Consider the following 22,272-nt stretch of genomic DNA (forward strand, 5'->3'; position numbering starts at 1 on the left):
ACACAGACATATACACCCACAGACACACAGACATATACACCCACAGACACACAGACATATACACACACAGACACACAGACATATACACACACAGACACACAGACACATACAGACACAGACACACAGACATATACAGACACAGACACACAGACATATACACCCACAGACACACACATGCAGATACTCACATAGAAATGTACACAGACAGACGCACACAGAGACATGTACACACACACACAGACATAGACACATAGACACACAGAGACATACACACACAGATACACAGAAACATACGTGCACGCATAGACATGCATACACGGACATACACACGGACACAGGTACATAGGTACACTCTTCCCTAATTCTGCTCTATCCCTGAACTTCCTTTAATAATATGTAATTTTTAAATTTTAAGTTTGAAATGTTTTTTCAGGAAGAGTCTGCATTTGCCACTTCTGCCAGTTTGTTTTTGCTCTCTCTTCAGCTCCGTGCTCTCTGTGTTCTGTCCCCATCTCTAGAAAGTAAAAGATACGGATCTCAGTTGGCAAACTCAGGAGGGAAAGAAATGCAGCTTGTTTTTGCTTTCCTATCACTGAACATCCTATCTGATTTGTGACTCCTGTTGGCCGATGCCATAAACCTCACCTCTGTAAGTTCAGGGCTCTCAGCCCCTTCCCTGGAGTTGTAGCTAAGGACCACTGCATTATGGAGCCAAGGGGACATGCTGCTCTTGGTGTGGTTGATCCACACTGTTGAAGTGGCCTTGTCCCTCCTGGAAGGGCCTTGGTCTTTGATCCATGCAGGCATGTGGTCTCTTGTTCCCAGCATGGGGTCTCTTGATCTGCAGCTCTGGACCTCTCCTGGCCATGCTGGGGCTATGGGAATGGGGACATGGTGAAGATTACACGGGCCCCCTTTCAAGGACATACCCCAGGGTCTCACTCATTTTTGTTTCCTGGCTGATGCTCCCAGGTTCACCATCTTGGGATATTTGTTTGGGGCAAGGTGGCCCTCCTGTGGTCGTCCAGACTGTCCTCAGTGCCCTGGCTTACATTCCTTGAACTCTGAAGCCATGGTGTGACTCCTGTTCTCTGCCTTCCACCGTGTCATACCTTCCCTGGGACAGTGAAGGCCACTGACCTAATGGGAGGGGGCATGGTGGCCAAGGGGTATTAGAAAACCCCTGAAACAACCAACCAAACCAAACCCACATTGGCTTATAGGCCAGGCTATCATTCTGCTCCCTGGATGTAACCAATATGAGTGTTGTGATTCAGGCCCTCTTCTCCCCCCTTCTCCCTGCAGCATTTTACATTGTTAGATGCCCCTCTGCAGAACTCTTTTGCCCCTTGGCTTTGGGACAGAGTTACTATTAAGTCCCCTCCTATCTCTTACCATTTTTTTCCTGCTTCTTCTAGTTTCTTCTTGCTTCTCTGGGAACTTTGACCAGGTTGCTGTCCTGGGCCTCTTATTTTTTCTTTTTGTGGTCTCCCCTTGGTGAGCTCAACTGCTTCCACAATTTCATGTTCCCTTTCTAGGTAAGTTGTTCCTAGATTTATGTGCCCAGCTCTGAGCTCTTTCCTAAGGCCTGGACTAGTATTTCCTACATTAGAGAGGCCTGTGGACCAGTGCAGTGACTCCTGAGACCGGCTTGATTGTTACAACCACTTGGATAGCTTCAATGGAAAGATGCCAATGCGTTGGTAGATCTGATTCAGATTTAGTAGTTTTGGGGCATGGCCTGCGAATATGCATTTGAAAAATTCCTCATGGGCTGGAGTTGGGGGGCTAAGGATCAGTCAGGTTTGGGAACTACTGGCTTTTTGTATAGAGCTAAATTTTGAGTTGGGCTGATGTGGGTTCATGCCTTGGCCTTACCACTTTGTATCTTAATCTGGATGGTCCTGTGGAGTTGTTTCGTCTTCCTGAAGCTCCGATCTCTGGCCTGGTGGATGGAAGTCACGCTCCCTCCTGGGGTTCTGGGGCAGAGGAGGGCTGGCCGTGATCAGGAAGCACCCAGTGCAGTCCTGGCCGACAGTGATATGTTCCCGGATGTCTTGCAGACACCTCAAACAGACAAGCCCACATAGGACTCAACTTCTCTCTCTTCACACAACCGGTCTCCAAAAAATAAAGCAAAAGAAACCACACAGGAACCTTGCTTCTGACCTTTGCCTTTAGCCCGGTCGCTGGTTCTGCCGACCTTGATGTTGTACAGAGTCATCTTGAACACCTTCTTCCCCTCATCGTGCTCATTCAAACAGATTCAGATACAGCCTCTCTGTTGGCAGTCTATCACAGTTAGCTTCCTTTCTATATCCAGAGTCATTTGTGTGAGCGTTCTGTGCCTTTGCTTCTTTGTCTATAAAATGGGAATATCTACCTCGTAAGTTGCTGTGAGGATTAATGAGACAAGATGTTGAAGGCTCTTAGAAGAGTGCCATGGGGAGGGACATATCTCTAGTCTCACCGAGGCCCTGAGATAGTAGACATGTAACCACTGTTTGTTGAGCGTCAGTGTCATGCCACAACATGGTCCCCCCCAATCACTTAGGTACCCCTAAATAAAAGCTCGAGAATTCTCCCATTACTTTCATGGCACGGTCCCATCTTTTAAATAAGGAAGTGCTAATTCAGAGGCCTGCTCTCACAAACAGCAGAGGAGGGACAATGGCGACAGCACTGGTTGTCAGACCTCGGTGGGTAAGTCTCCTATGGAGAGCTGGTTAGAATGCAGACTCCCAGGCCCTGCCCCCGGAGCCCCCGATTCCGTGTCTGGAGGGGGCCCCTGGAGTCTCACTGTCAGCGGGCTCTCCCGGTGACGGATGCAGGGGACCGGGGACTGCTCTCTGAGGACAGTGACTCTGAGCTCGTCACCGTAGCGTGGACCCTCCTTCAGCTCGCCCTCCCCAGTCTGCCACTGCCTACCCACAGCTCTCTCTGGGCCCCGCCGGCTGCCGAGAGGTTTCCCACTCTGGTGGGCTCAGAACAGACTGTTGAACCAAGCGCACTCATGCTGTCACAGAATTAGCAGAGAGTCTTCTTTTCTCACACACTGGCAAACTCACATCTGCGCCTGCTCCTACAAATGTGCCTTCCCTTGCAAATTTGTCAGCTTCCATACATTCTCCGTCCCCCTCTCCTTTCTCCTGCCTCCTTAATATAACCCCCATTTATTTTTCTAGCACTTTGCTTTCTCCTCCTTCCGAGAGATGAAAAGTATTCTGGTATAGAATTTTTTCGGGGTGGGGGGGAATCTTTCTCTCATTATTTAAAGAAAAGTCTGTTTTATGCTCCACCGAACATATACTTTTGCACCCAAATCCATCACCTTTGTTATCTTTTCCTCATGTTAGTGAAGCATAATGAGAGCGAACTGGCCCACGACACATTTCTCTGTATTATTCACAGTTTTGTTACTGGCAGTGCCACCTGCTCCGCAGCACGTCATTTATACTATAGCAGCTGTAAGCCTGTCCCAGGGGTAGCCGGTACCCAGGAGGTACATCGTACGCAGGGTGTCCGTCGAACGACCTCTGGGAGCAGGGCGAACTCATTGTGTGTGGAAAACTCCCAGGTCTCCCAAACTCGGAAATCCACAAAGACTTGGCTTGGGTTGAAATATTAGGAGAATATGTTTGGCATTTCACCTTGTGCAAAGAACGGCGCTGTGTACTTTCTGAAGCAAGAACCAGGCTCTCGGCAGAGGCAGAGAGGCCAGAAAAGGAGTTGTTTTGGGGCTGGGCTTGCTTGCATCTCCATCAAGGACTGGGGAGAACTCAGGGGGATGGGTTTGCTGGAAGCTCTTGAGTTACATTAGGAAGAAGGTTGGGATGTCAGATTTTCCCTTTTCCTGCTGTAAAGTTGGGGCAGTGATGCGAGTTGGCATCCTAGGCCGGCCATGAGGATTAAACGAGTTAACTAACGTACGAGAAAGGCTTAGAACAATGCCTGCCGCAACAAATGCGTGTTGTCCTTTAGAGCCAGAGGCTGAAAGCCATCCCCTCCATCTGGTTCCTTGGGGCAGGTCAGGATTAGTGGCACTCAGGCTAGCTTTTACTTCGGAAGGGTAAGAGAGGACACCAAAAGGCCCTGTTTCTAGCAACTCTAATGTGGCAAGATTGACATGTGTCCGCACGTGCCTCACCCTCATCGTCTGACTGCACGGGGAGCAAAGCAGAGATGCATTCATGGGGAGAGATGAGCCCTGAAGGGACAGCCCTGGGTGGCCTGTGGGTGACTCCATCCCCCACCCCCACAGGTGTTTTGTGCCTGGAATGAGCCTGTGTCCGTCCCTTCCCAGTCACAGCTCAGGGAGCCAAGGTGTGCCTGAGTACTGTAAAGTTGAGGTTCCCCTCTCCCTAGGCAGGTGGGGCTGAAGACACCCCACAGGGTCCTGCGTTTAGGCCACTACAGGTTCTGAGATGAGTCCAAGGCCTGCCCACCAGGTGCGAAGAGACCCACGTCAGAGCTTCTGTGTGAGAGGTGAATAAAAATGCCAGTTTGGGGTCTCCTTATCTCCCTGCAGTGAGCTGTGATTTCTTTTATCATCAGGCTTGTCTAGGAGTGAGAAGTCTTTGTGGGCTTTCATGCACTAACAAAACGTGACTTATTAGTGCTCCCTCATATGTGTCATCCTAATGCACCAGATGCACACACTCGGCAGAAATACTAGGGTTATAAAATACACTCATAGCTAATCACAGGTAACGAACCACATAGCTACTGCATCGTGTGCGAATCTTCTCTGTGCTGTGTCGTGAGAAGGGGAGCGGGGCTGGGGGGAGGCAGTGGTGCCGAGTCTGTCTGTCTGTCTGTCTGTCTGTATTTATTTATTTAAAGTAGCAATTTTTATAGAAAGCACATACATACTACAGAATAAAGCATATAGGTGATCATCATTAAATACTTCTTGTGTGAAGTATGTTTGAGGATGTTTGAGGATACCTGGGAGCAGTGATTCTTTTATATTAAATGTTTGCTCCTGTTATTTTTAACATTTCTCCATGTTCAACCAACATATACTTCTTATGCTATTAATATGCACCTTTAAAAAATAAGATGCTGGATTAAGGTAAACTTTTGTACAGTATTTATAGACGAGAGAGTTAGCAGGACGCCCTGTTTCACCTGAGCGAGGTCACCCCTCTGAGGTTCTGGTTGATCTGGTCTGAGTGGGACCTGGGTGTAGGTATGTCTGAAAAGCTATTCTGGAGCAGGCGCCGACCTGGGAAGAGAGACCCGAGTGGTGTGGCCTTAGGCCGGTCACTTAACCTTCCTGTTTGTGTCTCTGCTGGCTGGTGGGAGTAACCAAACCTGCTTTGTCATAATAATTGCCTTTATTCAGTGACCAGCAGGTGCCAGTGCTTTGCAAACACTCTTCCTAGTCCCCACAGCAATAAATTACAATATCTATTTACTTCTTTCCTTGAGGGTGGGGAATTCATCCGTTTTGTTTGCTGCTCTATCCCCAGGGCCTTGAGCTGTAACTGGCGCATGTCAGGCTCTTGATAAATATTTGAGGAGTGAATGAATGGCCCCTGCCAGGGTGTATCCTTTTATTTCAGGTGAGGACATAGTGTCTCAGAGAAGTAAAGTGACTTGGTGAGTGAGTGGCAGGGTAGTCATTTGAACTCAGGACTGCACGGGACCATCGCTTGGGCTCTTTGCTCCGTTCTCTGGAATGTGTAGGGTTGCCGTGAGCATAGAAGGAGATGGAAAATGTTTCAAAGATTAAACCCTCTGCAGCGGTATTAACAGGTATTTAAAAAAACCAACAAACTTGGTTCTGTTGGGAAATAAATTTGGTAAGCCTGCGGCAACCAAAGTTAATTTATCGTAAGACTCCTTGGAGTCTTTAACACGTTAATAACACTCACTATTTATTTAGTGCTTTGAGTATATTAATGCATCTAAGCATCATAATAACCCTATGAGATGGATACTGTCATTATCCCATTTAACAGATGAGGACACCAAAGCTCAGAGAATTGAAGTAATTTGCACTGGGAAACATAGCAAAGTGAAGGTACTGCAGTTACCCCCAGTGGTGTGTTCTTAGCCTCATGCTACAGTGGCCTCCCTGTGGGTTAAGGTGCCCCCGGGCTCCCAGGACCTCCCCAGACTTTCCCGCCACAAGACAACTTGAAGAATAGTCTTCCTTGGAACACACCCATGGTGAATGCTGTGCTCAAGGAACACAGTGGTTTGACACCACACACAGGAGAAAACCCGCAGGGGAAGGGACCAAGCTGGGAGCAGGCTAGGCCATCCTGCAAGGCCAGCATGGTAGGGGAGGCCAGCAAAGCCCCGGGAGGCCGCCTCAGGGACGTGGCATTTCCCAGGGGCTGGCAAGCTCCCCGATCGAGTTGTGCTTCCTGTAATCGTCCTAAACCCTCGGGTGCCTGGGGCAATTATTTGACTCATTGTTTCCTCACTAAATATTTCAGAGGAGAAGGCATTGTCCGCTCTGCATTTGCCAGCGGATGGGGTGAGAGGAGATGTTGCTTTGAAGTCTAAGTATGGTGACGCCTCTTGTTTCATTTTTATCCATCTGCGTTCATTTTGGGGGGAAAGTGTTCCATATGTATTCACACTCTGGCTAATGGAACCCCTTTCATGTACCAAGTGCCTTTGAATATAAGTATATTTGAAGAAAGTCTAGAATGTAAAATATAGATCCCTGAATCTTTAAAAAAAGAATTCCCAGCATACTCCATGCTTTTTCTGGGACAGCACAACCATTGGAAATTTTCAATATATAAACTCCTGTAATTCCATAAAGCCATGGAGAGAGTGAAGGAAAGGGCAGATGGCCCCCAAACACCGTGACTGAGAGGGTCTTTGGGCATCATTTTCATACACCATCGCTGTTGGGGTGTCTCCCCCTCCAGGACTGGCCCTTTTAATTTGCTGTTCACCCTCTCCTGGGAGCATAGACACTAGATCACCAAAGCCACCATGGCTATGTGCAAAGTAAGAGTAAATAGATTCTGATTGAGGAGGCTTGTTTATGAATAAGGTACATTAGCTTTAATGTGTGGATTTTAGAAAGTTGATTTTGGCTTCTCAGAAGCCTTTTTTCCTCTTTGTTCCCTTTGTTCTTACTGATTTCTGTATGATCGAAGTTGTTGGATTAGTGCCTTTCAACAAGCAGGGGTGACAACAGCACCATCCACACTCACGTGGCCCACACCCACAGTGCCGCCGCTGCTCGAGGTACGTTCCAGTGTTAACTCACTTAGTCCTCTCAGGAACTCCATGAGACCACTCTTGTTGTTCTAACCATCTCATTTTCAAGATCAGGGAAGTGAGGCACAGAGAAATGAACTGACTTGCCCCAGGAGTGCGGCGCCTCAGTCCACGCCCTTAACTGCTGTGCTGTGCTCTGTGGCTTTCCTAAGGTGTATAGGGAGGGGGATTTTGTCTAGAATATGGTCCTTTAATTACCGGGGCCTCAACTAGCATGCCTGTGACATAGGTGATGGTCTGTTTAGGGATGGTGGATGTAGGGAATAAGCCCCTCAGAGGCTGTGTCGTGTCTGTGAGTCTTCAGGGCATGGCTCACAGCCCCTAGTCGGTGCCCTTTGGTGAGTGTGTGGGAGGGGGGCGCTCATTTGTATCCGCTGCTGCCTGAGCAGAAGACTTGGCTTTGAGACCCACATTCTTTCAAGGACCTGTGACTCACATGAGCTGACGTCCTTAATCAAATAGGCCTTCAGGCCTCCTAAATAGAGGAGAACCTCTGGTTGGAGTGGGGGGACTTCCTGAGACAAGCTTAAAAGCCCAAATGAGCCTTCTTGGTGACGGAGTGACTTGAAGCAGTTCCTGAGAGCCAGAGAGACCCCATATTTGAAGGAGGGGCCTTCCTCGGATCCCGGCCAGCAGAGTCAGGTGTGGGGGATCTCAAGAGCACCCAGCGCCAGGTGTGAGCCGCATGCCTTTCATGGTGGGTGGCTTCATGGGATACACCCGAGCACTCAGGGCCCCGTGGCCTAGACCGTGGGTAGTGTGATGGCCGTGAGAGAGCCCCAGGCTTGCAGTCAGCGTCCTGGGTTCTAGCTCCAGTTCGGCCAACACCTAGTGGTACGGCCTTGTCACTTTATTTCCCTAGCCTTTAGATTTCTTGGTGGTGGAAAAGGTAATAGGTCATACCTCACACAGTCATAGCAGGGCTCCAGTGAGAGGATGCACATAAATGCTCCGGAAAATGCAAAGCGCCATATAGACGTCGCTGCGTTATCACAGTAACGGTTATTAAAACAAGACAGATATATTCGGTCTCTGATATATGTACTCCTTTTTTTTCCTGGCATGTGAACCTTTTCCTTTAGCCTCCTCTCGAGATAACTTAGAGATGCAAAAGAACTAAAAGCCAAGTTCCAAATTTAGTTCCTGACCTTTCCAAGATGGATGGTGAGCAGTGTGGCCATAACCTGCTTGCTGCTGAGAGTGCAGCTGGGCTGCTGGAGCCTGGGAAAGCCAGGCGAGGGGACAGCCGTCCGATCCTTGACTGGGCCTGGAACCCGTCATGCCCATGCACAGGGAGCCCCTTGCTGGGGAGCTCATGCAGTGCTCGTCTTGTTTGTTCCTTGGGGGCTCGTTTAACTTGGGCACAGCTGAGCATAGGGGACGAGTAGTTCCTCAGCACTATCCTGCAGCTGGTAAAGCCTTCCTCAAGTACGGAGCAGACGAGACGCGAAAACATGGGAGTTTCTCTCTCTGTGCTCTAGGACACATGGCAACGTGCCCTGGGAAGGGCTCTCTCTCTGGCACCTTCGAGTCGTCAGGACCAGGGTCAGACACTGAGAGTAAGGAAGGATCCAGAAGGGGACCTTGTGAGCTGAGTCAGGTCTTCTAGAGACTGGAGCGCAGGACTGTGGGACTCGTGGCCGGGTTTGGAGAGCACAGACCTGGGAGCAGCCCGTGCTTGCAGATGGATGTGTGGGGGGAGGCAGGCAGCAGGGGTCGGATAGTATGCTTGAGAGCTGGGCTATGTTCACGGTTCAATATGCAGTTGAGTTTGAATTGTGGCAGTTGGACAGGGGCAGGGAAGGAATACAGGCAGAAGGTTCCAGAGGGAAAAGCACAGGGACATGCACAGTCTTGGTCTGTAGGATGCCACTGGCCCACCTTGCTAGCCTACTTGGTGGCAGAATTCTGAGATGACCCCCAGGGCCCCGCACCCTTGCACCATTGTGGGGCTGTCTTGTGAAGAGGACAGGATAGCACGCCTGTGATGGGACATGCTATCCCACACAGTGGCTTTGAGAAAAGGGTGAAAAATGGAAGGACGGAGGTCTGATCTGGTCAGGTGACCCCTCAAAAATGATGGGGTCCTTCTTGGTGCAAAAATTCAAAGTACAGGGGGATTCGATGTGTGAGATATTCTCTGTTGCTGGTTTTCAAGAAGGAGGGGCCCTGTTGCAAGGATCTGAGCATGAGAGCGACCTGGGCCGATGGCCAGCAAAGAACAGAACTCTGCCAACAACATGATGGAGCTTGAGCGAGGACTCCCCTATCATTCACCACCCCGATTTCATCTTGAGCAGACAGCCTGGCCCCTCCGTGTCCAACCTACAGCACTGTGAGCTAGCAAATGGGTTTTGTTTCAAGCCACTAAGTTTGTGGTCATTTCTCATGCGGCAATAGAAAACCCTCACTTTTTTTCCCCATGCCACACCCCAGCATCGCTGGGCTTGCACAGGTCTCTGCCCCTTCACTGAGGGGCTTCTGCTCACACTGTTGTTTCTGGAAACACTGCTTCCTTCACTTTGCCTGGCTAAATGCAACTGGTCTTGGGTGTCTCAGCCCAGATACCGCTCCCCGGAAGCCTTCCCTGACCCCTGGAAAGCAACTTTATGTATTTGTTCCTCTGGTTGACTATTATGTACCCTCAGGCTCAGATTAGAAGTCACTTCTTGCGGGAAGCTTCCTCTCCCTTTTCGTGATTCCATAGCATTTTCTAGATACGGTAGCCCCCCTTGTGCGTGGTCTCGCTTTCCGCGGTTTCAGTTTCCTGCGGTCAACTGAGGTCAGAATCAGGTGATCCTCCTGATGTAGCGTCCGAAGAGCAGTAGTCGCCTCGCGCTGTGTGGCAATGCCTGCATCATCCACCTCCCTGCATGTCACCAGCAGGCATTTTATCATCTCAGGTCATCACTTTGAGGGAGAGAGAGCACACTCCCATAACTTATTATGGTATATTGTTATAATTGTTCCATTTTATTATTAGTTATTGTTGTTAATCTCTTATGTGCCTCGTTTGTAAATTAAACTTGATCATGGGGATGTCTGTACGTCTAGGTAAAACATAGTACATGTAGGGTTTGGTGCCAGCCGTGCTTTCAGGCACCCACTGGGGGTCTTGGGACCCATCCCTGCAGATGAATGGGGATGACAGTGTCTCTTATCTAAGCACTGTTGCTCTCCTGTGTATTTGTATGTGGATCTCACGGTGTTCAGTGTGTAGGGCTGCTGTAACGACTTACCACAAATTTGGTGGCTTAAAACAATTTTTTTTTCTCTCACACAGTTCAGGAGGCCAGAAGCCCTTAATCAGGGTGTCAGCAGCGTGGGCTCCCTCCGGGCACTCGGAGGGAGACTCTGTAGTGTGCCTCCGTCCTAGCTCCTGGTATCGCTCCTAATGCTTGCTGTTTGTTGGCTTCTAGACATCTCAGTCTCCGTCTCCACCTTCCCCTGGCCTTCTCCTCTGGGTATCTGTCTCTCTATGTCCAGATTTCCCTCCTTTTAGAAGGGCACCAGTCATTGGATTAGGGTCCCCCACCAATCCAGTGTAACCTTGTCTTAACTTGATTCTGTCTGCAAAGACTATTTCCAAATAGAGTCATGTTCACAGGTACCAGGGGACACAATTCAGCCCACAACACTCACTCACAGTAGGCTGTGTATGAGCAGGGATCATGTCTGTATGGTCCTAGCATGGTGCCTGAATACCATAGGAGCTTTATGTGTATCTGCTGAGTACCTGGCTAGTCTGTTAAAGGCATTGCTTCGCAGGGAAAGGTGTACCTCGGTGTGGGTGTGGGTGCTGTCTGTCTGACAGATGGCAGCTTGGGTGGCAGAGGAGGTCCCTTCTACCTCAAGGGTCTGAGATCTTAGCTCAGTCCTACACCTCAAGACCTGCTCCTCCGCTCCCTCTCTTGCCTCCTGGGCCTACTGGTCTCAGATGTGTGCCCCCAGGGAAGGGAAGATGTGGTCAGAATTGGAGGCCCATGGGTAGGGCAGCCCTGCAGGTTACTGCAGGCCCAGACCTGATGCCTCCTTCGCACCTCCTGGTTCCAGGGAGTGGGAAGGAGGAGGCCTCCCATGGGGCCACAGGGAGGAGCTCTGGCTTCCCCTTTAGTTCCTTATGCACTATGACCAGGGAAGGCCTGGGCTGGCCCTGCTTCTCTTCTGGGTACTCACGCCATGTGAAGCAGGTTTGGCAGCCCTGAACAGCAACTTATCTTTGTCAGGTTCAATCCAAACAGGGGAAGAAGCTCGTGGTAGACACACGGCAACTCAGTCAGCTTGTTCCACACCCTTCCAAGTGGTGTCCCTCCCTCTCTGCTTTTATGGTGGTGTGTCATTGTGTTTCTGGCAGAAAACCCGTTCTGTAGATGGAGAATCTCTGTCCTGGGACAGGGACAGGCCCCAGGTCACTCTGGGACCAGTCATGGAAGATGGATGATTTGTGGAATGATCCCAGAAAGCCCCAGCAAGTGGATGCGTTCACGGCCACCAGAAATGTCTTTGGGATTGTAGACGAGGGGCTCCCAGCACTCTTGATTTGGACTTTACTCCAAGGACCACTCTTGAGACATAGAATGCACTCAATGAGTATTTGCTGTATAAATAACTGAGTGAATATGTGAATGAGAGCATTTGCTTGGGGAAGGGGGTGCTGGAGAGGTGGAGTGGGACTGAAACAACACCAAACTGGTACTCCAGACCTTCCTCTGCTCCTCGCTAGCTGGGTGACCTTTGGCAAGTGTCTTTGCCTCTCTGACCTCTGCTCGTTCACTTTTCATCATTCAGGAGAGGATTAAGTTTAGATGGCCGTCCTTTTGCACATCTGGGGTCTTTGCCTGGTTGCTAGACCATTTGACTGGGTATCAGTACAGTCATTCGCACATCCATTCAATGAATGTGTCTTGAGTGTCTGCTGTGTACCAGCTAGGTGCTAGAAATACAAAAAGGTACAGACAGACAAGGTCTTTGTCCTCTAGGAGCTTATGTTCTGTGGTGCCAGTCAGTAAAAAAAAACAAGGCAACTTAATAAACAAGATAATTTCACAGCATTATCAGTACCGTGGAGAAGAGAGTAGAAGAGGCTCTGGAGGCAGAGAGTGATGGGGTGGGTGATGGGTAGGGAATGTCTCTATGAGGAGGGGTGCCTGAGCTGCGAGGGGTGATGGATGGAAGGGGCGCTGCAGGCCTGTGGGCGGAGCCTGCAGATGGACCCGGTGCAGGTCAAGGACTCACAGGTATGATCTGGAGCCCAGGGAGGCAGGTGGGGAGGGGCGCCAGATGAATCAGAGAGACGGGAGGGAGCTGCATCACCTAGGCCATGCTGAGGGGTTTGTTCTAAGTGTGGGCTTGGCAGGTCCTGTTCGCTTGCAAAGGCCTGCAAAGGAGCAGGAAGCATCCAGAAGTGTGTTAGGAGGTCAACAGAGATAGGGAAGGGTTTCTGCATTGCCTTCGGCTTTCCAAGAGGGATGTGTATGTTGCCAGTGAGCCTGTGTAATCTTAGCAAGAGAAGGGAAGGCGGGAGTCACAGAAACATGTCAACAGCTCCTGTCAGAATGCATCAGGGACATGGAGGCAGTTTTCCTGACCATTCTGCACACTGTGGCCTCAGTGATCCAGCCTTCAGTAACCTGGCAGCTTCTCTACATCCTGATTCACCAGGGGAACCCTTCTGACCATCCCGTAGGGAAGTGTACAAACTCCTTTGCCCCATGGTGGCTGGAGGCGATTTGGAGCATCCCTGGGGCATCTGGCTTTGCGGCCTTTTGCTGTCGGAGAAGGGCAGTGTGGAGACAGTGCTCCGGACAGTTCGGTTTCTATCTGTAGATTCCATCCCTCCGCGAGGAGGGTGAGGGCAGCCTTTTCTTTTGGTGGCAGCCCCAGGGCAGAAGTCAGCCTTGTGTGAGTACTAATAACCTAGTCCACATGAGATGAACTTGACTAGAAGCCTGTCCCAGTCTTTGGAGGCATAATGTTAGAGGGGCATCCGCTCCTTTCCATTATTTGGGGAGTGCTGCCAGGCTGCCACGAGACTCAGGTACAGGGGAGAGAGCCCTGAGCTGGGTGGTACCCGGTCTGGTCCTGGCACAGCCACCACCTGGCTGCGTGCCCCCGGAAGTGACATCTGGTGTTCACGAGCACCTCGGATGCCCCAGCTCTGGGCTTACGTGCATCACATCAGTCAGCCCTCCAGCAGCCATAGGAGGTGGAGGTACTGTTATCCCCTGTGACAGAGAAGCAAACAGGCTGGAAAAATGGATGACTTGCCTGGGTGATTGCACCTGGACAGTAAGAACCCGGAGTCCATGTTCTTGGACTCTCCCCTGCAGCTTTGGCAAGTGGCCTCCGCTGGCTGAGCCTCATCTGTAAGGTGGAGTGTGAGATGATCTCTAAAGTCCCTTGCAGTCTAATGTCATATGAATTCCTTCCATGAACCCCAACAAAATACAAGCCATCGGCAGTGCCAAAGTCTGCATTCCAAAGAGAGGAAACCAGGCACGATCAGTACACAAAAATAATTTTTAGGGATTAATCACAAAGAGGGCAAATCAATAAAGACTTGGTATTCCCCCTTGCTCCATCTCAAATTATATATTGGAGGGGAACTTTAAAAGACTTTGTTGACTCTTAATATGGGATTTCCTGGCTCTTGTTGGATTGTGGGAGGGTGATACTTGTCCTAAGTTTTTATGCTACAGGCTTATGCTAGAGGTGACACTTGTTATAAGTTTTGCTCTGATTATCCTCCTCACGTCCACCCCAACACCCAGTGGGACATGCTATCTGTATGCTGTTAACTGTGTCTTTAGTTTACTTTAAAGTTGCCTAAAGACATTTGACTATAAATTTAAAATCACTGGTATTAGCAGTGTTTAGAGAAAACAGGCATGGTAGGCAAGTGAGCTGGTTCATCCAAACAGCTGTTGTTTGAGGTCAGCACTGTGTGGACATGCAAGAGGCATGAGCGTTCCTACAGAAGCCTTGAGAATGCAGAACTAAGACATACGGAACCATTAAGGGCTAATCTGGAAGATCCTCATACGATTCTGATATTCTAATATGATTAGTAGAAGGCCCAAAAGGATATGAGTAGTGTGAACCAGAGTGGTAGAAAGGGTCTCACTGGAAGTGGGGCTTGAGTGACACCTGGATGGCTGTGGAGGACTTGGCTAGACCAGTGGTAGCAGCGGAGGAGTCCCAGGTAAGAAAAATAAAAGATACAATTCCATGCAACAGGTACAATTTTTACATATAAACACGGAGTTCTCAGGGTTCAGTCTAAGAACATTTTTGGGGTGATCTGCATTCATTCATCAACTAATAAACACTGAGCACCTACTGTATATAAGACATAGCAATCACTGAGACACAAAGTTCCTGCCCTCATGGGACATCATACTATCTAAGGGAGACAGGACCTACCCAGCATCTAATTCAATATTTAATTATAACTGGCCTCTAAAATATTTATGTTTATGTTTGGGTGTGACTCTGTTTGCTTTAAATTAATATTTGCTTAAGCTATGGAAAAAACAAAACCTAAGTTAATGGTCACTTGATTGCATGGAAGGGACGGCTGTCTTGTAAAGATGACGTTTCTCTTAAGTTGTACTTGAAACAATGTTTTACAGTGGAATTTTGGAATTGTGGAATTTTCATTCTGTTAGAGTGGCCCCTGGGTCATAGAACTTGTGACTTGTGGCGTTGAAGGGATGAAGAGTGAAGGGGAAATCTCAGTCTCTGTCGGGGACTAGATTGTGACTACTTGGACTGAAGTCCACCTGAGGTACAAAGTCTTAAGGTGTCCTAAGGTACAAGGAGCAGATTCCAGAAAGAAAGAAAACATACCCCAGGAAGAAGCAACAGAGCCACATCAGAGACTGGAGGGCAGCACTATGAGATTATTCAACAGGAAACTTAATTCGCATGCAAAAAGAGTTTCTGCATTGGAGGGTTGTATTAATTGTGGGAAGATGTCTGACCCTCTCAGTGCCACCTGCTGTCATTTCTTACATATCAGGACGATTTGAAATTCTGGGTTGCCAAAGTCATTTTTTTCTCCCTGTAGCCAGCCATTTCTAGTAAAGCTTGTGGATTTTCTGTTAAAAAAAAAAAGTGGGGCACCTGGGTGGTTCAGTTGTTAAGCGTCTGCCTTTGGCTCAGGTCATGATCTGAAGATCCTGGGTTCGAGTCCCACATTAGTCTCCCTGCTCAGTGGAGAGTCTGCTTCTCCCTCTGCCTCTCCCCTCCACACACCACTCCTGTGTGCTCTCACTCTCTCAAATAAATAAATAAAAATCTTAAAAAAAAAAAACAACCTGTCATTTCACCCTTTTGGACTCAGGAGGGTTTCCTGCCTGAATAATTTTTTTTTTCTTTTCCTTTTCTCCAATGTAGTATTCTTAGATTTGGCCTTTTGGAACTAAATAATAAAACTCTTTGTTTACTCCGTGGGCCTGTGCTTAAGTTGGAGCTGTTTTATCTCAGACATTTGTAATTCTATAAATTGAAATCAGCTTTTCTTAAACTTGTAGATTTTCTAGATTTGAAATCTACTCTTGGTTATATTTACAGTGACAATGCACTTGTAGGTTTATTCATTTGTTTTGCTTGTTGATTTATTTCTTCATCCTTCACTCATTCAGCTACCATTTATAAACTTGCTTACTATGTACCACGCCTGTCCAAGGGACAGTCAATTATAGAAAATGTTGTGGGGAAACACTAAATTAATCTCTATTATGGTAAATGTCAAGTGTTGCCAAGTGTGGGGTTTGGTGGAAGATGTGGATTTTCCTGGCGATGGTCTTTCTTGCCTGAATTCTGATCGTTGGCTGGAGCCTAGCATTTTGAGTGTCTGGAGGGACCCTGCAACAGAGAGGGAAATGCTGACTGACCTGGTCTAGAATGCTAGCCTGGCTGTCTGCCCTTGGGCAAGTCACTTAACCTTTCTGAGCCTCAGTTTCCATCTGTTGCTTAGTGCTAATTATACCTACTTAACTCACAGGCTTTCTGTGAGGAGCATTACCTCATTAGAGATAATGTTTCTAAAAGCTCTTTGAAAATTGTGCAGCGTTATTCAAATGGAAAATATTGTTATTTTTATTATTGAGTGCCTACTAATTCCACACCAGGGGTGGTGACAAAAGAGAGAGGGCATTATCGTCACCATTCTGCCCTGTCCCTGTGCTGGGTACCGTAGGCGTGTTTTGGATTGCAGGGGTAGGGCAGTTGCAAGCAACGGCTGGAGTCGGATTCCCGCCCTGGGGGAGCTGAGGCTCAGACTTGGGTGACGAGAACCAATTAGAAAATCATGGAATAGTTGTTAAGAAAAGGCAGAGAGGGCTTGAGGATCTCTCCGGGTCTTGCTCCAAAATTCTAGTCGTACTCAGGAAAGGCTTCACTGGGGAGGTGGAGCTCGACTTGGCTGTCTAATTAGCATCAGAGTCAGAATCCCCTTCTTACATTGTTAATAGAGTCAGTATTTGTTGAGTAGCAGTACGTAGTAGGGGACATGCAGTTTGGTTGGCGAGTCAGGATGCTCGCATTAAAAAAAATATGGGGCCCCAGTGAAGGAAATGCCAAGTGCGGCAGGAGGCCAGAGGAGAGGGCAGCCCCAGGTTTGAGGTCATTGGGAAAGGCGACTGAGCAGCAGTGGCTCCTGACCTTAAAGGAAGGGCAGGATTTAGACAAAAGCAGAGCCATCTGGAAGGACATTCCATGTTTCTGCTTATTTGATAGTATTTAATGATCTGTTTTCCCATTGAGCTTGAAGAGATTGCTTTCTGCTCTCAATACCTGATTTTGTTCACCTGCCGGAAGGGGAGAGCATCATAAAACCCAACTCATGTAGCCCTCTGCACCATTTCCTCTCTTCTCTGTGGAAGGGGTTTTGTGTGATTTGCCTGTGACTTTTCAGGCCCTGAGTCATTCAAGATAAATGTCTGAGGTTAAGAACACTCAAGTAGGGGGGCACCTGGGTGGCTCAGTCGTTGAGCATCTGCCTTCAGGTCGGGTCATGATCCCAGGGTCCTGGGATTGAGCCCCGCATCGGGCTCCCTGCTCAGCGGGAAGCCTGCTTCTCCTTCTCCCACCCCCTGCTTGTGTTCCCTCTCTCGCTGTCTCTCTCTCTGTCAAAAAATAAATGAAATCTTAAAAAAAAAAAAAAAAAAGAACACTCAAGGAGGGGGAGGGAGGCCAGGAACAGAGAGGGAAAAGGGCAGCCTGAATCCATTCAGTTGTGAGCAAATGAGAGAGAGAGAGCGAGGACAGACAAACCCCCGTAAGAACGCTTCAGTCCCTCAAATGATCAAAGTAAATTCATTTCACTGTAAGCATGTCTCTGTCCCTTGCTCAGTTCTTATCCCTATCTTTATATCTATAAAATCCAGGGCTTTAAGGATGAGGCATGGCATCAAGGGAAATTAAAACAAATCACTGATATGGGGCAGCAACCCCCAAAATGTTGAGATTCACTTATCTAGTGTTTCAGAAGCTTCAAAGGAATCGAAGCTTTAAATTTCAAGAAATGGGGTCAACCAGAGAGAAGGAAAGCTAGAAACAGTGTACTGCAGGGGTTGAAGATGGAGGTAAATTCTGCTGTTTTAGAAGGGCCAGGCTTCTTTCCAGACAGCTCGATTTGGGACCATGTTCATACAATGGGAGGTTTATTGACAACTTCCTCAGGCAGCCTTGGGGAGTGAAACGCTAAATATGGGCAGAGCACACACTTGGCTTCGCTGGTATTGGGGCTTCACCGAAATTATGTTATTAAGTCCTTTCCAGGGACTTGTTGCCTCTTTATGACAAGTGTTAAGGTAATTTTCATTAACTCAATTATTGACATAAAAGGAAGAAAGGGAGCTGGTGCGGAGAGAGAAAATCCAACGAGGCTCTGAATTAAGAACCTGAATAGGAGCTGAAGAGAGAATGGAGAGAGAGCAGACGTCTTAGGACAATAACACGCAAAAGGGAGTAATGAGCATACTGTGGCCAGATGGGAAGGAGAGGAAATGTGAATTATGAAGGTAAAGGAGACTTTGTTCTACTTTCCCGAACCTCTTTGGAGACTTCTTTTGGTAATTAAATAGACAGCAGGTTTCATCCCAGGTGAATCATTTTGAAAAATTCACCCTTTAATACTTGGGTTTCCACATTCTTGATCACAATCCTCAGATTACCACTGTCAGCCGCACGGGGTCCATTGGGCAGCGACACCTCACCCGGACTCCTGTTGTAGTTAGCAGGCCGCTGGGGAGGGGGGTCTATGCAACTTCCAGGACTCCTGAAAAAACGATTGTTTGTATGTGCACATGTATATACGTACACATGTATACTTATATAGAACCCGTCAGATCTTTCAAAAATTGTTCAAGGAGTTAGCATTATAAAGTCATAAAGAAATCTCTGAAGGGACTTCGCCATAGAGAAAGAGGAGGGAAAAAGCCCAAATCTATCAGTCGGCAGCAAACCAATCATCCACACAACCACAGAAATCTCTGATAAATCTCTTGTGAGATAAACTCCCTTCTGCCTGACAGTTCTCTTTGGAAACATTCTCTCTGCCTTTCATATTAAAATATTGCCTTGAAAAGACCTGCCATGGAGATATTATCCCACTTATGGGCAAGGAGGCACCTGAGCTTGTCTTCCAGCTTCTGCTCTAAGATTCCACGTATTAACCTCTGCTGTTCATGCTTGTGTATTTAAACAAACTCTCTCTATGGCCAGGCCAGGGCTCTTGGTTTTCGAGAATGTGTTACGGTCCAGGGGCTCTGGGTCACAGCCTCCATTTAGCTGCCATTTACCTTTAATCGTACTGATGATGATGACTGTGATTACAATTATAGAGCATGTATCATGTGCCTGGAACTTTAATCTTAATAACAACTCTGCAACTCTAGCTAGTTTTCAGGTCTCATTTGCAAGCAAGGAAACAGGTTGGGAGGCAAGGTAAGAAATGGGGGAGCTAGGATGTGACCTACATTCTGCGTGACTCTAAATGCTGTTCTTCCCAGTGTACTCAATGTTTGCAACCATGTCTACCCCAGATATGCTGTCAAAGGGGCCTGAGGAGGGGAAAGAAGGGTCTGGTGTTTGAGACCACCGGAGTGAGCAAGTCCCTGGGCTGGGACTTGTGCTTCCTTAGCCCTGTGCCCTGCTAGAAACCATCCTACCGGCAAGCTAGCAGGTGTCTGTGGGAGTCATCACTTTGCATCCCATCTAGGTCAACCCTGAAATTTGTTTTGTGGCCTTTGCAGTGGAGATTCCACATGTTAAGACTTGATTTTTTCCTAGGGTCATCAGGGACATGGTGTCTTTCATTTGGGAAGATGTGGTCTTGGGGGTCACTGAGCAGCAGAGGAAATCTTGCAAAATGACACTGGGGCTTATGTGGAATTAACTTGGAAGCTGATGAGTTTGCCTTACCTGAGAACTCACAAAGGGCATTTGAATGTCTGAGCCTGAAGAAGAAAGGGCGGCTCTGACCCGTTTTGGGATTTTTGTGCTTTGTTCTTGTGACCCTTTGGAAATGCTTGGATAAATGACATGTTCGGATTCATGCCAGGCCGGTGTAAAGAATCAAGCTGAGCATGCATCCATTCTAGGCTCAAAGCCAAAAGAAAGAGAGACAGGCCTGGAAAAATATCATGGGAAATGTCATCGTTCCTTCCTTCTCCTGGATTCACTTAAAAAACCCGGGACCCACTTAATATTTTGATTGCAAGAATTATCTCTATTGAAGGTGTTTTGCAAAGCAGGAATCTAGGAAGATCTCAGCTGTAGGAATTCTTATAGTAGTAGAGCAGGCTACTGTCTTTTCTGGTTTTCAACAGTATCTTAATTTTCCTGATTATTTATTAACTGTCTACCATACTGAAAGTTTCTTGGATCAGAGCTGCCCTTGAGTAAGCGACAGTGGCCTGAAATGCAGAGGGAGAAGTTTGTGGCAACTGAGGACAGCAGGTGGGACCCAGACTTAGGAGAACCAATGCACGAATAAGGAAGCCCAACTCTCAGAGGGCATTTGAGGGTCCAGGCTGGGGCAAACTCCAGGCAGGGCTGCTGGGGAAGTGAGGAGTCTGAGCCTGGGGCACAGGCTGAAGGGGAATGTTGGTATAGTGGCTTAGGAATATGGATAGCAGGCAGAGTTTAAGGAACCAGACTGGCTTTATGAGTCAAGACCGTACCGTTGGCAGAAAGCAAAGATAAGGATCCAGGTAGTGACAGTTGGAGATGGAGTATCCGGCACAGAGACCATATAGTAGAAGTCAGAGATCTAGCAAGGCAAATGGGTAACAGAGAGCCATGACATGGTGGTAGAATCTGGGCAGCAAGGGTAGCAGCCTTTCGGGGCTTTCCAGCAGAAGCTGGCATACCGTCACAGGGTTGGCTGGCCTGCAGCTTGCAGACTGAAATAAGTCAGAGTCTGCCTGAAATGTAAGAATGAGTGGCAAAAGAGGACAGGTCTTGCTGGCCTTGGTCTCTAGAGGAACCACTGCGTGGAAGAAGGCATGTGTTCGTTAACTGACTGATCAACAGAATTTTAGAGGAATAAGAGTGTCCCTCACCCCCAACCCCCCACCACTTCCTGGGGTACAGAGTAGAGGGAAGACAACACAGAGGGCATTCCAGGATGATTCTCACAGACTTGGAATCAGGAATACCCACGAAAGAGGAAGAAGTCTGTTCACATCATGATATCCTGCCCTCTGAATTTCCAAACAGGACTTCTAGGCTACAAAGCAACATTGATGACAGCTATGCTTTCCCTCTCCTCTAAAAAGCTAGGTGGCTTTGAAATAGGTAAGGCTAATTTTATTCCCTCTCTGAGTTCCGATGGGAAAGGGTGTTTGCTGAAAAATGTGTGGGCTGGCATGCAGTGAATACTTATTTATACTGGTATTTTAAAGACAATGACAAAGACTCAAAATTTAACCCACAAGGTTGAGTTTTCAGTTTTTTCCTGCTTCTCTCCTTCTAAAGGAGAACTATCTTTATCTCTCCTATTATTTTTAATCTAATAGCCATACTTTCAAAGCACTTTGAGTAAGCCTCCGGGAAGATGACATGGGAACCACAGTGGTAAATGTTATTTCTGGCAGGTGCCAAGGGCCTGGGGCAGTTCGTGTCTTAGTGTCCTGCATATTTTCTTTTGCATTGGCTCTTCTGTCTGAGTTCACTGTTGGTCTGTCTTTGGCAGTTAAGGGAAGGGGTGAGTAAGTCCCAGAATTCATGGGGTTCCACTGAACTCGTGTGCTTTATTCACAACAGACTCTACCAGTGGTATGGGATTCTGTGGGCACAACTGAATTCAACTGTGATGTGGATCATTGGAGCCAAAAGAAAACCTGAAGATTATCTCACTGAATTCCCTGACTTTACAAAATAAGGAAACTGAAGTTAAGTTATTTTGCTCAGGTCTAAATAAAATGGAAGTCATTTGTACCATGGACCGTGTTCTCCGTATACACCACTGGCTAGAAAATGCGTTTGGGATGGCAGGGCTGGGTGTCTGACTGAGGAGCCATTTTTGTAGACTTAAAGCCGTGGTCATCATTCATCACATATTTGCATAGGTTTGGAGTAGCAGAACCAAAAATAGTCTTTCCCTTTTCAGGAGCAACTCTGTATAAAAGACTCACTGGCTTTGGACTCTGTCCCTATCATATCCCTTTCAGTAACCAGGCCAAGAGATCTGGCCAGGAGGCTGGGTACATCCCACCCAGAGAACAAGCACTTGTCATAGAATGAGTCGTGAAGCAGGGCACAGAGCCAGCTTTGCAGGAGTGGTTTTATATTGATGAAGAAGGGAGATTTATACCTTGTCTTGACCTCTGTCATTATGAAAGTGCTACAGAAAAGTAAGGATGACACCCGGGCCACTCTGGCAGACACATTAACCTTGTTTTCCTCCATCCCAAATACATAGGCCAGTGGACCCTCAGGAATCCATTGCTCATATGTGGGTGGATGAGCCAAAGATTGGGTAGAGGCCCATTTTGATAGCTTATTACCTGA

The 22,272-nt window shown here is 47.9% G+C and overlaps 1 protein-coding gene and 1 long non-coding RNA gene across 2 annotated transcripts in view; both read left to right on the forward strand.

Annotated features, from left to right (window-relative positions):
• Nucleotides 1–22,272, forward strand: part of CACNA1C (calcium voltage-gated channel subunit alpha1 C) — a 645,253-nt gene that overhangs the window by 64,016 nt on the left and 558,965 nt on the right. The gene's annotated exons all lie outside the window — the stretch shown is intronic.
• LOC118025811 lies at nucleotides 17,416–21,841 on the forward strand. The gene is made up of 2 exons (XR_004683391.1): nucleotides 17,416–21,057; nucleotides 21,526–21,841. It is a non-coding gene; the product is annotated as an uncharacterized LOC118025811 (long non-coding RNA).

The sequence above is a fragment of the Mirounga leonina genome, unplaced genomic scaffold (genome assembly GCF_011800145.1).
Source record: "Mirounga leonina isolate KUSES-001 unplaced genomic scaffold, KU_Mleo_1.0 Mir_201, whole genome shotgun sequence".
Lineage (NCBI taxonomy): Eukaryota > Metazoa > Chordata > Mammalia > Carnivora > Phocidae > Mirounga > Mirounga leonina.